Here is a 13,156-nt window from a genome sequence, read left to right on the forward strand (position 1 = left end):
AAATCTGTGCCCGGATTCAGATTCAGCGGCCCAAAAACTGTCAGAGACACATAAGTTTGCTCTTGAGACAAAAAAAATGTTGCGCTGTGTAATCCAAAAAGAAGAGAGATCGAAACAGCTACCGGAAGAAGGGGTCATTTGCCCCATCTACAAGAAAAGTGACAAGGTGGATGCCGTGAGCAGCATAGTTGTCCCATGTTCTATGGGAATCCCTATTAACATTGGACAACTATGCAGCACACGGCTGTTGGAATGTGATAACAATTCTGAATGCCGCCTACAAAGTGATATCCCAGATCGTCTTCCGTCGTCTTTCACCCAAAGGTTATGCGAAGGTATAAAGCCGGTTTCGTTGATGGTCGTTCGACAACAAACCAAATCTTCACCGTGCGGCTAATCCTCCAAAAATTCCGCAAGTACCAGTGGGGATTTTTAACAGTTTATACATTTTTGCCTTGATTTTTATGATTTTTTTTTATTTTTGTTTTGTTATTTTTTTTTGTTTTTTGTTATGATTTTCCCGCAATACGTTGAAGATCCTCACTTATTTTTTTTCTCAAAAGCACTAAACGAGTTTCATATTATCAACAAAACTCTTGGCGGTATTCCCTTGAACATACAGTGATAGACATTCGTTTAGCCGAGGCTAAAAAAATTTCAAAAAAGTGACAGGAAACTCAAACAAAATATTTAATGATGAAACTTTTTTATCGTAGTGATAGTATATCTAGTACTGTTTTATAAAAATGTGATACATCATAGTTACATTTACACTGAAACAAAAAAGAGGGTAAAACCCCTTCAAATGTCATTTTTTGCCTAGACATTCGTTTAGCCGAATTGAACATTTTTTTGAATTCCATAATAAAAAACTAACAAATTTCGAAAAATATTCAACAAAGTCATTTTGTATGGTGACCTGCATTATAGATAGACTTGAAAATCATGAATTAGGTCGTTTTAGGAAGTGTTGTCTTATTAATTTTGCATGCATCTCATATAAATATGTCATAATATTGTAAATGTTTCCAAATTGAGATTCGATGTTGTTATTTTTATCGGAAGTGTTTCAAAAGAATGCAATGAAAGTTTCATGACCAAAGCAGGTTGAAAATTAACGAAAAATAATGATTTTAACAGAAAAAAATAACGCTAACCATCAAAAAATCACGTATTTAAGTATTGTTTTGATGAAATATTATGGTTTCACTTGCATAAATCACAGCGTTTACTACTTTTACGTCTTCTAATAGCTCCCAATATCTTCCAGACTGTATTCTGGCTGAAATAACATACATTGGACGGTTCATATTTCGAGAAATGGCACCGAAAGTATTCAAATTTCTAGCATGAACTACTTGTTTCATAATTTAGACATTCTTTTCAAATAAATCATGTTAAAAATGAATGTGGTTCACAACTAAGACTCATTTATAATATATTTCTTCAGATTGAATGAAATAAGCCAATTGTTTGACCATATCTTGCATTTTTGTATGAGCATCTGCTTTTAAATAAACAGGGTACAAAAATTCTGACACTACTTTCAGTTCTTTCGCGTAGCAGTCTTCTTACTCATTTAGTAATGCGAGTATCGAACAGGTATACTCCACAGGCATTAGTGCACGTCTTTATTTCAATGCAGAACTATTTATTTTAGCTTTTATCAATCCCATTTTAAAGTTCAAACACCCAAAAACTAGTATACTTAATTTTTACATGACATTTTATGCAATTATTTGAACTTTCTAACAATAATTCTGTGCCATATTTTCAAAACTACTAATCTAGCTTACGTTTGAGTGTTTACAGAAATCATTTTTCTTAAATAAATTTGTTTATCGTCGCTTCTCCTTATCGGGACATTTTTTTATTATATTTCTCTGAATTTCACAAATAAATAAACTTTTAAGGTCAATAATCTTGCTAACACGTCATATACTAAATGCCTTGGAGTATATCCTCGAAATATACTCACGAAATTGCAAAAAAAACTATTGAAAACCATTTTTACCTCGGTTAAACGAATGTCTAGGCAAAAAATGACATTTGAAGGGTTTTTACCCTCGTTTTTGTTTCAGTGTATATGTAAGCGTGATGTATCACCTTTTTATAAAACAGTACTAGATATACTATTATAGTACAATAAAAAAGTTTTATCATAAAATATTTTGTATGGGTTTCCTGACACTTTTTTTTGGTCGCGGCTAAACGAATGTCTATCACTGTATTCTTGGCAAATCTTTTGGAAAATTTTTACAGCAATTTGCGTATGACATTCTTGGAAGATTTCCTTCGACATAAATGGTGACTTTTTTATAATTCCCTCGGCATATTCCCGACTCAATTTTGATTACCCTAATGATTTTTTTTTATTCTTAATCACTTAACCTAATTTTACAGCTCCTTTGTCCACTAGGGCACTACGTGAGCGATTCCAATTGGACGCTGCACTTACACATTGTACAGCGCCGAAATGTATACTATTCTAATTCAACTATATTGAACTGGTGCCTTGTGCTGCTTTCACTTTTCTACCCTGTCCACAGTAGAATGATGAGCACGATGATGCTGATGTGTGGCTGTTGTTCCTTTTCCAGTCCAATTGGGGGTCGTCCATTATGAGTTGCGGTTCGCCGATATCCAAGTTTCCGGGTCCGTTGGAGCATATGCTCCGAAGAGGGTCAAGTGTCAGCTGCTCTCGGGGGAAAAGCAACTGACGAAACATTGCAAGTGCCGGGGCTGGGATCGAACCCATGACCATCCGCTTATGAAGCGAACGTGTGGACCACTACGCCACGGGCCCCGACAACCCTAATGATAGAGGCTTCGAATCGCCTATCTGATGACGAATAATTTGATTCCCGATCCTACTGAATATTCAATATAATACAAGGATTTTTTTTTTCAAGAATTCTTTTAAAGATGCCTCCAAAGATTCCTTTTAGAAATTTTTCCACGGATTCCTTTAAGCAATTTCCATGGATTATTTCAGGAATTTCTCTAGAGTAATCTACTGAACTTTCACCAAAAAATATTCTAGAAAGGCGTCCATGCTTAATAAATTCCTCTATGGATTATTTCGAAAATTTCTTCGGGAATTCTTTCAGAAAACGGGTCTACGGGACATTCTTGAAGGGATTTTTTTCTGAGCATGAGCATGAGCATGATTGACCGCCCGCGGTTGCTCCTCTGTTATTGCAAGGACAACTGCATTTCCACAAAGAACCAACAGATGATGCTTGGGATTAGCTTTCTCTTCATTGTGTAAATGCTGCAATCCCAATACTTTTCAATAAGCAATACCAGCGCCGGCCGCGTCCGAATGCAGGTCAATTGAGGATAGGGAAGGAAATGATGACGTGATTCTCGCTTAGGCCAATAACCGAGGAATTCTCTGCGTTACTACGAGAAATCACTAGGAGTTTGGACAGGGGAAATGGAGATATGTTGAGGATTTTGTCGTGATAAACGAGTGTAATGTTTTGATTCGCGATTAATAATGCGCTCGTGAAGAAATACCCTTCTAAACCTTGGACGACGAACGCGATCTTTTGTGCCTCAAAACTCACCCTACATAAGTTATTCATTCGCAACTAAGGATAACACAATGCTAAACACCGACGCATCTGTAGTTTGCGTTTCCGCGCGAGACAATGCTGAACGCGATCGATTCACAAGTATTAACAAAATAACACGGGATAAATAAATCAGAAAGATCTTACCGCATGGTTCGCCGTCTATCTTTTACCGACCCTCTCTTTTTTCCAGAAATTCATGTAACGTTACGTTTATTTGAGTCAAAACATTTATTCATTTGGGCTAAAATATTACAAATGTCGACACCGAAGATGACGAACCATTCAAATTTTTGTGTACATGCAAAAAATGAAAGAAAAATATTTATTACCACCCGCATAGAAAAATACAGTTTGTCTTAAACTCCAAATAGTATAACTCTTCTAACTGTTGAGGTTACATTTTACCAAATTGTTGCATTTCAATTGAACAATATGGATCCAAGCTATTTGTAACATTAAAAACAGCACGAGCAACCTAAAGCAAATTGTAACAATATATTATAGTGTTCGAATAACGTTGCGTATTGTGAGACTGAAAACTTGGAATGATCTGTTGAAATATACCGTCACATTATGCCAAACTGTTTGCTTGGATATTTCGGCTTTACATATACACACGCATATTTTACAATAAATTAATATTATCTAACTGTTTAACATACAGTTGTACGCATTAGTATTAGTTTGCTTTCAGAAAGCCCGATCGGGTTGAGTCCACAAAATCAAGTGTCATTTTGTGTTTTGATTTTGGGTGTGTTTTCCCGATAAAGTCCGGATGTGGACCCCATTTTTCAACAGGATAACGTTTGTGGCCACATGTATACCCAACCGATGGCTGCTCCCACAAGGCCCCCAGCCATGGAAATAATGCAGGTAATAGAAGCGCTGCGGAATATGCCGTAATCTGACGAGCCAGATGATGACGTTCCATGGTCAGAGCGGCTCGAATTTTGAAGATGCTGTGCAGTGGAAAGTCGGTACCCACACGGGTTTATTGGGGAAAGTCCCACAGAATTCAAGTCAGCAGAAGTTCCAATACAACGCGAGGACAACGTCAAGTTCAGCAAGTACTTTTTGAGACGTAAGTGTTGGGAGCAAAGTTGGGAGCAGATCACCGTTTTTATGCCAATAATTCGCTGTTTTTCTCTATTAGGTAGTACGCGATCCGTGCCAAATGTTAACTCGACCTCGTACTCCATGCAAGAAATCGATCGTTGATGAGCAGGTCCAGGACCAGGACATCGACGAGAAAGGCGACCTAGCGCAGGACTATGATATGGCCTTTGATTCCGGTGCTGCTGACGCTCCGTAATGGGAACAGCCCCTAATGAGACAGAGAATAGTACACACTGTGAAGGATGTGAACTATGAGGTGTAATTGGTCCCAGTAAGAGTTTATTTTCATAATAGATCATATACAATTAAATGGTATGGTATGGTATTAAATGACGCTTACATGTTGGTTGCTCTTTTCATAACCCATTGAATTTACTACTGGACTGCGTAGTCAACTCAAGTGCGAAAATTTTAATAAAGAAGCAGGATTGAATCAAATTAAGTTGGCACCTTCAGTGCACTTCTTCGCTTTAGGAAGAAAAAAGCTCTGAAGACACCGGATTGACTTGATGCAGTCACGCAGTTTTAATACCGTTTTCGTACTTTTGTAGTTCTGCGATTGTCCAGCAGTGAATTCAATGCTCAATATTTCTAGATTGAGTTTAAATAAGGGCGAAAGTAACATGAGAGAGTTCTCTTCATCGACTCTCTCTTGTGCAAATTAAAGTTACAAGATGCAAATTCAATCGAACTTTTTTACACTTAGACGCTAGATTGCATCGCAATCTAGCGATTTATGACCAAAAAGTGCAACAATACTTGCATCTTGTCACTTTAATTTGAAGAAGAGAGAGTCGATGAAGAGAACTCGCTCATGTTACTTTCGCCCTTATTTAAACTCAATCTAGATTTATTTTATTCCCCCTACAATAGTACAAATGTAACAGAACTGTAATACATATTGTTGTTACAACTGTACGGAACTGTAAAGCAATAGTTACACATACATTGCATATTTTATTTCGATTTTATGGTTCAACTGTTCTCGAACAGTTTGCATAACAGTGAACTAAGCAAAAAATGGATAGTATATTGACGTTCTGACAAACTGTAAGCGAAAAAAGTTGTTCGAGAAAATTGGCAATTTTTTATTGTAACATAACTTAACCGCCTATCCCACATATTGTAATTTGCTCAAAAACCATCTGACAAACTGTTGAAACCGTTCACGGTACTGTTGGTTTATTGTTACTTTGGGTGTTATATGATACTGTTGAGCAATTGTAGTCAATAGTTGGGAACAGTCTAGCAAACAGTACTAGTATAGTTCGGGGTTATGCGGGCAACTAAATGTGCGAATGGAATCGACACATGACGTGACGAACTTTTCAATATTTGTTAGATAAATACACAAAACCCAGTGCAGAATTTTATACATCCTATAGCATTAATTATTGTGATAAAATGGAACGAGCTCACCAATAAACATCCTTCGAAGTGTCCAGTGCGTATGTGCTGCAGCATCTTCCACAAACTGGCCTCGAAATCACACTGAACCGCTACAACAACACACGGGTACGACGATGTGCACATTCAAATTGTCGACGACGACGCGGCCGATTCGAATGAAAAAAGCGACACTTCCACTTTGCCTCCAAAAACACACTTAACCGCCCCGTACGAAGACGAGCACGCACGCAGGACGACGACGCGATGCAACGACGAACCAAGACAGACTGGCTGAAATGTCATCCGCTGCTGGCATCACATGATCGACTCGCACGAAAACTAGTTTTTTTTTTATCTCTAAAAGCACGCGCACAGGACGACGAAGCGATGCAACGACGAGCCAAGACAGACTGAAATGTCTTCCGCTGCTAGCATCACACGACCGACTCGCATGAAAACTAGTTTTTTCCTCTAAAAGCACACACACAGAACCAAGATGTTTATAAGGAAGGTGTTAGCGTATGAGCAGTAAGTGGATGCGGGGAGTGCAGCACACTGCGGGGGATGGAGGTGACAGCCGGCCAGTTTGTTTATGCTGCAGAACGCTACAGAAGCGTTGCTGCGCCGCATCGGCAACAACATTCTCAACACGGATAACCAATGTTGACATATTTCCATGGCACTCATAAAATGAGTAATATTCCCCCAGGTTTAAAATTTGCTCGTACCCCCGCATTTTTGTTATTTAATTATGAATACAATGATGATTTATCAACCAAATGAGATTACTTTGCCGAAAATATTGCAAAATATTAGCTTAAGTGGGTGTACGAGCTAATTTGCAATCCGTGTAAGTAGGAAAAACTCGATGAGTGTCATGGAGTTTGTCTGATTTTAGTGCTGAGATAGTTAAGCGTGAATGGTTTCTGTGGGGTTGCTACGCTGCTAGGGCTGAAAGTTTTTGTTTGTCATCTCACTAGTGAAAAAAATTAAATACAAACTTGCCAGCTGTCGTTAGGTTTTCCAATATGGCGGATGGTGCAATCTGACATATTGGATTACCTTCCTTTTACTTACCTTGCACAGAACGACGACGCGATGCAACGACGAACCAAAACAGACTGAAATGTCATCCGCTGCTGGCATCACACGACGGACTCGCACGAAAACTAGTTTTTTTCCTCTTAAAGCACACACACAGAACGACGACGCGGATGCAACGACGAACCAAAACAGACTGAAATGTCATCCGCTGCTGGCATCACACGACGGACTCGCACGAAAACTAGTTTTTTCCTCTAAAAGCACACACACAGAACGACGACGCGGATGCAACGACGAACCAAGACAGACTCATTCTTGAAGGGATTTTTTTCTTCAGAAAAACAAAAGTTCAGATTATTTTCCAGAAATTTATCTTAAGATTTATTTATAAAATCTTCCAAATATACACACTCAATCATGAATTGCCTGTTCGGTACTTTTTTTGACGAAAATAGAACAACAGAACTATTTCGGTAATTTTGGTAATCGATTTTAGTGAGGGATGGTTTAAGTTCCTTCGAAACGTTGGAGAAAGATATCAAACCATAGTTTTTTATTTTATTTTTACGAGAAGACTGATACGCCGAAAAGATCCCAAGAATTTTAAAAATGCGCCTTATTTTGGTTAGTCTGAATCTGAATTCTTGCCAAAAATTCTTCCTGGGATTTCTTTAAAAAATCCTCTAAGTATTCTTTGTTAAAAAAAAAGTGAGATCCATTCGAAAATGTTCTGCAGGGATTCCTGTCGAAACCGCCCTAGATTCGCACATTTCCTTCACAATTTTTTCGAAAGATTCTTTCAAAAAATCTTCCATGGCTTTTATTATTCATTTGTCTGAAAATTTCTTCTGAAATATCTCCTGATTTTCCTCCAGAGATTTATTTACAAACTTCTCTAAGAATTACTTTGAATAAACTTCCACAGACTTTTCGATAATTCTTTCATGTACTCTAGCTGAAACCCAACCTAGGATTGATTTTAAAAAAAAATCATTCACAAGCTCCTGAAAAAATCTCCCAGGGATTCGTAAAGAAATTGTTCCACGGACCCCTTTGGAAACTTCTCGTAGATTTACTTTTAAAAATTCAGTCACATATTCTTTCACAAAATCTTCTACGGATTGCTTTAGACTTTAGAATGTCCTCCAAAATTTCTCCAAGAACTCCTTAAAGAAGTCTTGCAACGGTGGGAAAAATTAGCCTAAATTTAAATTCCCCAAAATAAAGTCTTGCACGGATACGCTCCAAAAACGTTGCATATATTCCTTTTTAAAAAATCTTGCATAGATTGTTCCAGAAATTCATCTACGAATTTCTTCAGATTCTTTTTTTATAGACATTCCTCCAGAAATTTTTCAAAGCATTTATTAAGAATACCTTCCATGCACTTTCTCAAAAATACTCCATGGATTTATTGCTTTGAAAACGATTCGCGGATACAGTAAGAATCAGAAATTCAGAGCTCCTTCAAAATTATCGCAGAAGCTTTCCAAAAAATTTTCCCCAAGGATTGCTTTAGAAATTCTACAAAAGATTATTAAGGAAATTCCCAAGATTTCTTCATATTCTGTTAGATATTCCTTCAAGATATTTCTATTGCAAGAAACTGCTCCAAGAATTTCTTAAGAAAGTCTTAGAAAATCCTCCAAGCATTCTGTCAGAAATTTTTCAGAGATTCTTATTAGGATTCTTACGGAAAGGCTGGAAGACATTCTTGAAGAGATTCCTACAAAAAATCACACAGAGATTTCACCAGAAACTCCGCCGAGTATTCCTCTATGTTTTTTCACATAAATTCCTCCGGGATTTCCACCAAGCGTACCTCTAGGAATTTCTCTATGAATTCCTCCAGGAATTCAATAAAAAATTGTTTTGGGTTTTTATTAGGGAATTCCAAAAATATCTAAAGCGGTCTTGTTAGGTATGCCACCAGGGGTTTCAAGGTCTTTGTTCAGGTATTTTTCCTGTTTTTTTTTTTCAAAAATTCCATCTATATATAATCCTTAAAATATTCCTGTTTTTTCTTTTCAGATATTCTTTCAGGAATTCGTTTAGAATTTTCTTCAGTTTTTTTTTCTAATTCCTTTTGAAATCTCTTCAGCGATACTTTCCGAAATATCGTTAGAGACTTCTTCAAAATTCCTAGAATAACCTCAGAAATTTCAGCAGGAATTTCTTTAAAAGTTATTCCATGGATTCTCTCAGAAGTTATTTTTTATCTGTATTTTTAGCACTAGGCTAGTTCATCTCAGGACCCACACTTTACTTCCCTTCCGAAGGAAGAACTCACATTTTGCGAGTTTGTCGGGAGTGGGATTCGATCCCAGGTCCTCGGCGTGATAGTCGAATGTTCTAACCATCACACCAGGTCCGCTCCACCCATTCTCTCAGAAGTGGTTCCAGCAGATCCTTCAGGAATTTCTCAAGCGATTACTTCAGAGATTCCTTCAGGAATTCATCCATGAGAATGTACCAGTGGAGGGGCGCTGAAATCAGGGAAGCTTGACTTCTGATTTTACCTTGACAGCACTGAAAACAATATATCACACATCTTGTCAATAATCTACCGAAGTATTACAATAATCTTTTTTTGAATTCAATCAGCTGAGTACACGCCAAGATAGTATGAGGCATCTAACAAAGATATCAGGCATATATTACAATTACAATCAGTGAGGAAGTCATAAGAATCTTGAATGAGGTTTGTTAGAAAGCTTTGAGGAAAAAAACTGGCGAATGGGTAGTTTGCATGCATCCGCCAAAAATGTTGTCATGGCTAAGGGATCTGTACAAAATATCGCCGAAGAATCCCACATATACTCCGCTCTTCGCGATTATCGACAAAGCCAGAGATATTTGTGAATAATGAAGTTAGAAAAGGAAGTAAGAGATTAAGGTAAATGTATAAAACTAGTATGTCATGAAATATGCTTTGCGCTATGGATTACTGCACGAATTTATGCTGGCCTGCTTACTCTCACACGAAATTCGACGTTTGAGCGGTGTCGGCACCTCTCAAACGTCAAATTTTTGGTGAGAGTAAGCAGGCCAGCATAAATTCGTGCAGTGGACCATTATGTGTGCTCCACAAAACAATCATAATACAAACTGCAACTGATTGGATATTGAAAACTTTTCGTCATGAAAATGTACATAAAATTGAGGGTCTATATAATCGAGGATCTACTAAATTGAGGTCTACCAGTAATTTAAACCATCAAAGCAAAATTCTTTCTTCCTAACTATGTATCACGAAATCCTAATATCTATTTAGACCACTTGTTATTGATTGAATATGTCCCACAGGAGCTGATTGATTTCTTTTGCGAACAAGATTAAAAAAAAACATAGGATAATATACCATCATATAGCATTGTCATCAAGTAGTTTTCCTATCATTTGTATGATATAATTTCACCATCACAATGCAAGCATTATGCCTCACTCGTTATACTATGTTTTGCGTTTTTATCATAAACAGAATTCGTTGCTTCTTGCCCTACACATGAAAACTAACAGTAAAGTGCTGTTGCGTGACCCGGTATCAGTATCCAGCCCTCGCTCTAACGACCGCGAATCCCATTGCACAGTCGCGCGCCGCCGCTTCCCCACATAGAGACATTGAACCTGTCCTGTTGGATGGCAAATTGCGTAAACTTACCCAATTGCCAGCCCCAAAGAGGTCATAAAACAAGGAACCGCCAGCCGACAGCAGGGCCGTTGGAATTCGAAGCATTTTTATGAGCCGCACGCCGCACTCGGTGGATGGTGGAAATATGTGACTAGAGTTCTTGCTTGCGTTGCATACCGACGACGACCAGAGAGGGCTTATGAACCTCGAAACGCGTTACTTTATGTGACCTTTCCCGGCTGGAAATATATCAATTGGTTGTCAATAAAGAATAACTTTTTTACGACCTTTTTATCGAAAGTCATCGGGATCGATCGATGGTCGCCATGCATCGTGCAGTGGAACTTAAGGTGGAACCTATGGCTGCGATTTGAGCGGGTATTATCGATTAAGCAAGCGACCTTTCCACAAGATACTTCAAGTTGAAGGAAGAAGTCTGTTGTTGAGCTAACGTTTTGTTAGTTAACGAGCTAATCGCGTAGGACCTTTCTTATTTGGGACCTGTTGGCGAATAATTAAAATCACCCAGCAAACGCATCAAATAAACAGCTCGGAATGAATAATTAATATTCCATCACCACGAAACTGTTCAATGTTCATTGCATACTTGCGTTTGGGGATAATCCAGTTGTTTGGAATTCTGTCAGACCATGTTTTACATATGAAAATAGATATGTTTAAGCAATAATTGCAAAAACCTGTTTAGTTTTCGAAACGCTGAAATCTTTACTTTCATTCTATTGAGGTTGATGCCTTGTTTCACCATCGTAAAAATATATCGTTTTTACAAATCACTGAATACACCAACAACAAGATAACTCCAGTCCACTCTAATTAGTAGATTGCCAACTCACCGACTAAGGTCTACCACAAATTGACCATCACATCAAACAACCCCAATTTTTTCACGTACCCAAAATCACTGCCCATACTCACCCATGAAAATGAAACAAAAAGCTTTCCCAACCGACACACGCAAACAGATTAAGTGCTCAATTATCGATAATCCTAAAAACATATTGGTGTTAATTTTCCACTTCTTCTGTTGATGTACACCATAGCCGTGGCGTCAAAGACGACACCATCATCTCAAGTGACGGCGGCGGCGGCGACGGCACAAGAGGGTGTTAAACATTCAATAAAAATAAAACACTTCCTTTCCGGGCGTCCTCGTTTGAACACATAAGCAAAGCATCTCTCTGATTCAAGATATGGTAGATCCGCACCCGCACCCTCGATTCATCCGACCGACCGACGCTGCTATGAAACGGCAGAAAATTGACTCTCGGTCATCATCATCCCCCTCGCTCCGTGCCATCATCACCACCCGATGGTGGTGGTGGGATGGGATGAAAGAAAATTGAAAATCATTGCCTCTCTCTATCTTTGCTGGGGTGATCCAGCTCGGGAAAAGTCGAGAGGGGAGTTGGCACGCGTTCACTGCGTTAGAACTACACAGTAGGGATGGGGATTGGTGTTGGTTCCGGAAAGATAAACTTCGGTTGGTTCGAGAAGGGGATGTTTTTCCACCACCCAAAAGATTTATCTCGATTGCCATCTGGATGTAGGGCCGACGGGAAACATAACGGAACAGTTCATGAATTGTAGATTAGGCCAATGCTGAGTGGTTAGGGAGAATTTTGTGGATTGCGTATTTAAGAACTTAAACCAGTAGCAGATTTGTCGAGTTATCTCTGTTTGTTGATATTGTACAAAGCATTACTTGAACTAATTAATTTAGATACCGCTTATTAATTTGAATCATTTAAGTTTATGCAATTTACGACCACCCATACACGAGTTTTTTAACACAATACTCCATCGGATTGTAAAATCACATATTGTCTGCAATATGGAGCTTGCATACAACTTGCGTGCAAGTAACTATTTTATGTAAAATCGAAGGAAATGAAATGGGAATTTAAACGTTCAAATATTTCTTGAAATGTCTGCAAAAATCCCTTCCATGACTACCTTATACCCCATGTAACGCACCTGAGACCCTTCGAAACCCCCTAAAACGTTTTGGTAACGCCTCAGAAGTCCACTCAAATCTTCTGAAACTCCTGAAACGCTTCCAAAATCCCCCCCCCCCCCCCCCCCCAAAACCTCCTTGAACGCCATGTAACGCACTCGAGACCATCCGAAACCTCTGAAACATCTTCGTAACACTTTCGTAACACCTCTGGAATCAGCTGAATCCTTCTGAAACTTCCTGAAATGCTTCCAAAATCCTACTAAAGCCCCCTCGGACCCCATGTAACGCACCTAAGACCCTCCGAAACCAACGGAAACGCCTCCGTAACGCCTCCAAAACCTCTCGGGATCCCCGAAACGTCTCTGTAACCTCCCTTTGACTTGTCATTTGAAAAGAGAATGCATACCTAAAATTTCA

At 38.6% G+C, this 13,156-nt stretch overlaps 1 protein-coding gene across 1 annotated transcript in view; it reads right to left on the minus strand.

Moving 5' to 3' along the window:
• Positions 1-13,156, minus strand: part of LOC134287582 (homeobox protein invected-like) — a 240,281-nt gene that overhangs the window by 31,376 nt on the left and 195,749 nt on the right. The gene's annotated exons all lie outside the window — the stretch shown is intronic.

Source organism: Aedes albopictus, chromosome 2 (assembly GCF_035046485.1).
Source record: "Aedes albopictus strain Foshan chromosome 2, AalbF5, whole genome shotgun sequence".
Lineage (NCBI taxonomy): Eukaryota > Metazoa > Arthropoda > Insecta > Diptera > Culicidae > Aedes > Aedes albopictus.